Below are 6,000 nucleotides of genomic sequence, written 5' to 3'. Positions count from 1 at the left end.
AGGGTAACCGCAAGAGGCGAGCCTACTTCGGCAGAAGCTGCTTTCCGGAGTTCTTGGCAACCGGTCGAAATACCATGTGTGTCTGAGAGAGAGTGCCGGTCAGCGCGCGGGCGGTGGAAAGCGAGAGCTCTGTGGGCATGCGAATAAGGAAGGTGTTTAAAAGGCATCTGGTGCGCAAGACTTTCAGACTGCAAGTGTAAAGCGTCTGCCACTCACACGCTTGCTGATTAGTAGCTAGTTGTCGTGTGGAAGAAGTAAGATCACTACTTCCTTCTGCTGCTCCCTACTGCTGTTGCTGCTCTCTGCGACAATAGTTGAACATTCCCTTTTACTCCAAGCTGCAGAGAAATGTCCTGAGCAGCACAGAAGCCTGTCACACCATGGGTGGCATAGGGTGCTGCAAATTCGGGCTTACATCAGTGGCAGGGGTATACTGCACAAACATGTGCTGTCCTGTCACTCGTTCTCCTCGCTAGACACAGTGCAAAAGCTTTCCGCTTGCATTGAGAGCAAGAAAGGCAGAAGCCGGGACTCCGCAGTTCGGAGAAAGTAACCGCAAGAGGCGAGTCTCCTTCGATCCCTGAGGTGCATCACTGGAATTGCTACAAGTTTTACTGACCACAATTTTAACAAAAATCTGTCTTAAATCATGTTATATCTCTTTAGATGGAGACACGAACAAAACAACCCACAAACAAAAAAAAAACAAACCCCCAAAACCACAAATCCTACACAGCCCAGTAATACATAGAAAGGCACCTGATAATATCATTAGTAGCTGATATCTACAGCATCCTAAGTGTACTTAAGGAATCAAGATGAATTTTAAAAATATCATGAAATACAAGAATTGCTGGCATTCAAAATGTAACTCTAGCCTATGTAGCAAGTCACTAAAATGACGTGCAGTTGTAAATCATTAAGTGTGCAAAACTATACAGTTTTGCATAAAGTGCTGTATGTACCCCAGTTTGCTAAGCTTGACAATATGACACAAAATGATGAAGTTAAGGATGTATCTTACCTACCTCATCTATCCTTTTCCTTTCCCTCCATCACCCACTGTCCTTTAAACTGTACATTTAAAAATTACACAAAGACCTTTTCAGGAATTGTAGTTCAGAAAAATGTTTCAAGTATATTTATCTTTCAGTGTAAACTTAGGGATACTATGGTTCAATTTTCACAAGCTCTACATACTTACAGCTTCTCTTGATTCAATTTGATTTGCAATTATTTCAATCTGTTCAATACTTCTGGCAAAGGAGTATTTCCTATTACTCATTTTACTCCTATTTAAGGAGTGCTGCAATCCATGCTGTAACTTGTCCAGATTTAAATCTAAACATGACACAATTATAGAAAAACAGAGTAATACTTTATCTGATCACTTGGGCTCACAAAACCAAGTCCTACCATATCTGTTCATACAGACTCATTCTAGGCATTGTACACAGATCTTTAACACTTGAATTCAAGTTACTATAGTACAGCAGTTTCTCTTGCAGGAATTGTGCAGTACACTTAAAAGTATACAACGGGTCTCTTCTTTACTCTGTATTTTAGTGATCCGTATCGTATCTGAGGGGAAAAACAAAATTATAATGAAGTACTAAGTCACATGAAATGGAAATATAATTCAGCTCCCCACTAATCCTATTTAGCAAATGCTTTCCAATGTGCTTTGGACACCCGGTTTCACTAAGAGAATCTACCTATGACTGAATAAAATAAAGTTTCAACAGAATTGGGCAAGAAGAGTAAGTATCAATTGTTTTCCTGGAATGACCCAAAAACTTTTATGAGACTTCACAGAGATTTATACTAGAGCATCTTTAAATTTTGTGATGCATGCACTAGGATGCTAACTAGGATCTTCTCTTTGTAGATCACAAAGAGTCAGGCTGTTTGTCTATGGCAACTAAAAAATTCTGAATATTCTTTATGTATTAAGCAGCAGATGTTTAAGTGTGCACAACACACAGATACTATTATTGTTATTCATACCCTTTTCAAGGCGAACACTTCCTGAAATTAGGCTTGGTGGTGCCAAAATTAGCATTTCAAATACAGAGTCTGTTTCGTCTCCTCTCCCTTGCTCCTTGCTTCATTAATTTCATACATATATTTCCCCTAAACACATCAAACTACAAAAGCTCCAAACTTAGATATTGTTGTCACATGCTTTCTTTCCCATTTAGCATTCTGGAACCCAGTTACTGTTGACAAATTCTCCAATATTAAAAATAAAAATAAATTTCTGCACTATGAATAATGCCAATATACACTGAAAGAACAAACTCAATTAACCAGGATTATACTTGCTTCTTTACGGCCTTTAATAGTTTTCACAGACTTCATACTCTGAGTTCTGCGAAGGCCTCTCTGAGCAAACATTTCATCCTTTGAATGTGTCCCCTCCATCTCTTCATCTGTTTTATCATCTCCAGGATTTTTTTCCAGTGGGGTTTTGTAACCTTTAGAAAAAAAATATTTAAAAAATAGTAGCTGTAACTTTTTGACTTCTAAGAAAGCAGCGATTTTTATCTTGATTTATGCTTTTAGATGATGTGCTTATTTTAAAACAGAAACATCTCCTTTGCCACGAGTTTGGTACTTCTAATCCTGCCACTTGGTTCCACAGGTATGTAATGCAGTGCTTCTTCAGTTGTCAAGACTGAAATCACAAGTTTGCTGACATCTTCTGCTTTACACTGAACTGCAAAAACTTGAGTGATCGTCTAAAGCAGTACCTAAGATTTTAGGACACAATCCACATGAGAAGGTGGTTACACTTATAATAAACCTTTAAAGATCCCTCCCAATACAAACCACTTGATGACTTGCATTCATAGGATCTTTCTTCATACACTCATCCTCCTGCATTTTTAATACCAAAGCTACTTTCATTTCGGTAACACACCAAAGTACTGTTAAGAGTTGTTAACATACTACAAAACCAGGACCAAGATTATTACCTAAGACTCTCACTAGAGGGCACTAACTGCTTAAAAATACACTCCGAAAGCTCCTTGGGGTCCAACAGCCCCGAATCTCCACCACAGACCTATCGCAAAGCTACCAAATCCAGTCTGATTCCTTCCTCCACTGAACACTCCTTTTATCCCAGAATCTACTGGCTGTAACACTCAGGAACACCTTTTAGACTCTAAACCAAATTTTATCAATGACCTGTGTACATTTTATCTTAAGCCACTATTTTATTTAGGCTTATCTAATTTTTTTCATCAATTTTTTTCCCTAGAAATTAGAATCACATCATCCATTCCACAGCTACTTGAGACAAACATCCGGTCATTCTCTTCTGCCATTTTAGAGGCAACATGTCTCTGCTTCCAGTACAGTTTCAATTAATCTTTTTCAATACAGAAGATTTGAATCACATCTCTTACTCTGTTTCAGAGTAGCAGTGTTTGCAGTGACACCAATACTTTTTTATCTGCATTTGTAATGCCTGATGCATCGGCATCCCATCTGCCTTTTTCAGAGCAAGAGCACTGCCAGCTCAGCATCATCCTACAATCCACATCCTACAACTAGGCCTTTTAAATCAATTTGCACAGAACTCCTGGCCCAGACAAAAAATAAGATCCAGCTCATCACAAGAGAATATTGCTACACAGTGTTCCTAAATCTATGTATACTTTTGATCTTTTTTAAGTTCCTAATGCTGAAGAAAATTCAAAGAAAACATGAGAGGTGTATGCTAGATGAGACCAGGACCAGAAAAAATAAATTAAGTTTAACTAACTGTAAGAAAGCTTTTTGACATTTGAGATTGAATCTCACAATCGGTGATTATTTATATAGTATAAACTGAAGAATTTTTTTAAAAAAATTAGAGCATTTTAAAGCTATTTCAGATAGGTAAATAATGCTCTCTTACTGAGGAACAGATCCTGCACAACAGCTGCAGTGACATTATCTCTAGTGCAGCTCTTTGTGAATTCTTGGCTTTCTCTCCAGCCAGAGGCTTCAGTTCACACTGCCCTGCACAGGATACTTTCTGGAAACTCCAATTCAGATTAGGTCCCTTCAGCTGGTCACCTATTCCTTAGAATGGGCTAGCACACTATTCATGAAATTCCTTGGACCCCACAAATGCTATCCCTCCCCAAAATGGGGGGATGAGAAGGAATGACAGTCTTAAGTGAAAATAAATAGCCCAGACCCACTTCTTTTGTAGGAAACAGCAGTTCCTATACATCACAGTCTTGCTATTTCAAAATTACGTAGTTAGCAGACCTTCAGCAAAACCTTCCTTCAAGCATCACAAGCTCAAGGGCAAAGTGATGATGACAATAACAGTATATGTAACATAATAATGAAATAATACTATCTTTCAACAAAACCATATATTGATCACCACACACCATCTTCTGAGCATTAATAGACATAAGTCTATTATGACAACTTGATGCCTTTATTATTCGTATCACCATACACAATTTTACATTTTGATCTATTACTACAATGCTGTCTGTGCATTTGCAAGTTTCTTGTTCCTACCCTGTTTACTCCCCTACCTAATCAAGACAGTGTCTACCACAGTACAAGCAAGCATCCAGATCCCTGAAATAAAAGACAAGAAGCAGGCCAGGATCATGTTAATGGAAACCCAAAGTCAAGATCGAGAGCACAAAACTGCCAGGGAAATATATGAGCAATATCGAGAATTAAGAGATAAATATTCCCAAGAGCCAGAAGTTAATGGTTGATGCGGGCTAGAGCCCGATCAAAATATAAGAGGGGGGATATTGTTAAGAATAATATGTTACAGTTGCTGTTTGTAAACTCCTTACTTACCTTGTACCCCTGTCCCAGGTTTACTTACCTTGTACCCCTGTCGCAAATTGCTGTACCCCATATTTTTTTATTCCTTGTTCAGCCAGGCCCTGCTCCCTCTCCCAAGTTGCTGTACCCTGTGTTTCTTGTTCTGTGTTCAGCCAGGCACTGCCCCCACTGCTCCGAGACTCCCACATGGCAACATTGTATCCTTTTCCCAAGTTGCTGTACCGTCCTGAGGAGGAAGATGACATACGGACTTTTATGCAAACGAGAGAGACCAGAGACTTATGGGATGCACCCAGACTGGAAAAAACCCCAAAACAACGAGCCACGCAAAAGGGAAGGAATAGAACCAGCACCATCTAACAAGGAAGACCCAGAGGAGTCCCCTGGCTTCTTTCAAGGGGCTGACAGACCCTCGAGGAGACTCGACAGGGATGACAGCCTAGACTACAAGGCCTAAAGAAGGAGTCTTCCCGGGGACTCCCGTGAGGGAGGAAGGCCCAGCTCTGCCCCACTGACAGAGCTGTACGGATTCTCCTCTTCTGCGGAGGAGAATCCAGTGGAAGCAGTGGCGGTGTGCGCAACCCCTCGGGCCCCCACCCCAGAGCTGTGCTGCTTAATAATGGCCTTTTTAAAAGGAGATGGCCTCCTGGCCCATTTATCACAATCGTGATCCTGGGGAATGCAGCTAAAGCCAGCCAAAAGCAATTTCTGGAAAGTCAAGCCTGCTTTACGTTTTCTGGAGTTTGGTTGTGCCAACTTCACCAGTCATATCTAAAAAAAGAAAAGAAACTCCAAGCAAAAGAGAGAAAAACACAAAGAAACCAACCCAAAGAAACCAATCAAACAGATAAAACACCCCCAATCAAACCAAAGGCAATGAGAAGTTAGGACTAGTTGTAAGGATATCACAGCAGGCGAATGGCTGCTTCCTACTTGGATCACCATCCAAAGCCACCTAGAACAACTTCTCCAAAACATATCCAACAGGAGAAATGGAAAAAGTGATCCATGGCAGCTCTGCATTGTGGTGAAGGATGAGCATGCAGTGGTCCAGATGCAGCATTGCCCACCCTCCAGGCTGCTGTTTGCTCTGCTGAAAGACTCTTGCAGGACTCTTGTGGCCCCTCTCCATGCAATGGAAATCCTTGCCACAGCTCTCAGTTGAGGCACTGGCATTTCCAGAGC

This window comes from Cyanistes caeruleus, unplaced genomic scaffold, assembly GCF_971803275.1.
Source record: "Cyanistes caeruleus unplaced genomic scaffold, bCyaCae1.hap1.1 HAP1_SCAFFOLD_124, whole genome shotgun sequence".
Lineage (NCBI taxonomy): Eukaryota > Metazoa > Chordata > Aves > Passeriformes > Paridae > Cyanistes > Cyanistes caeruleus.
This window is presented reverse-complemented; position numbering follows the sequence as displayed.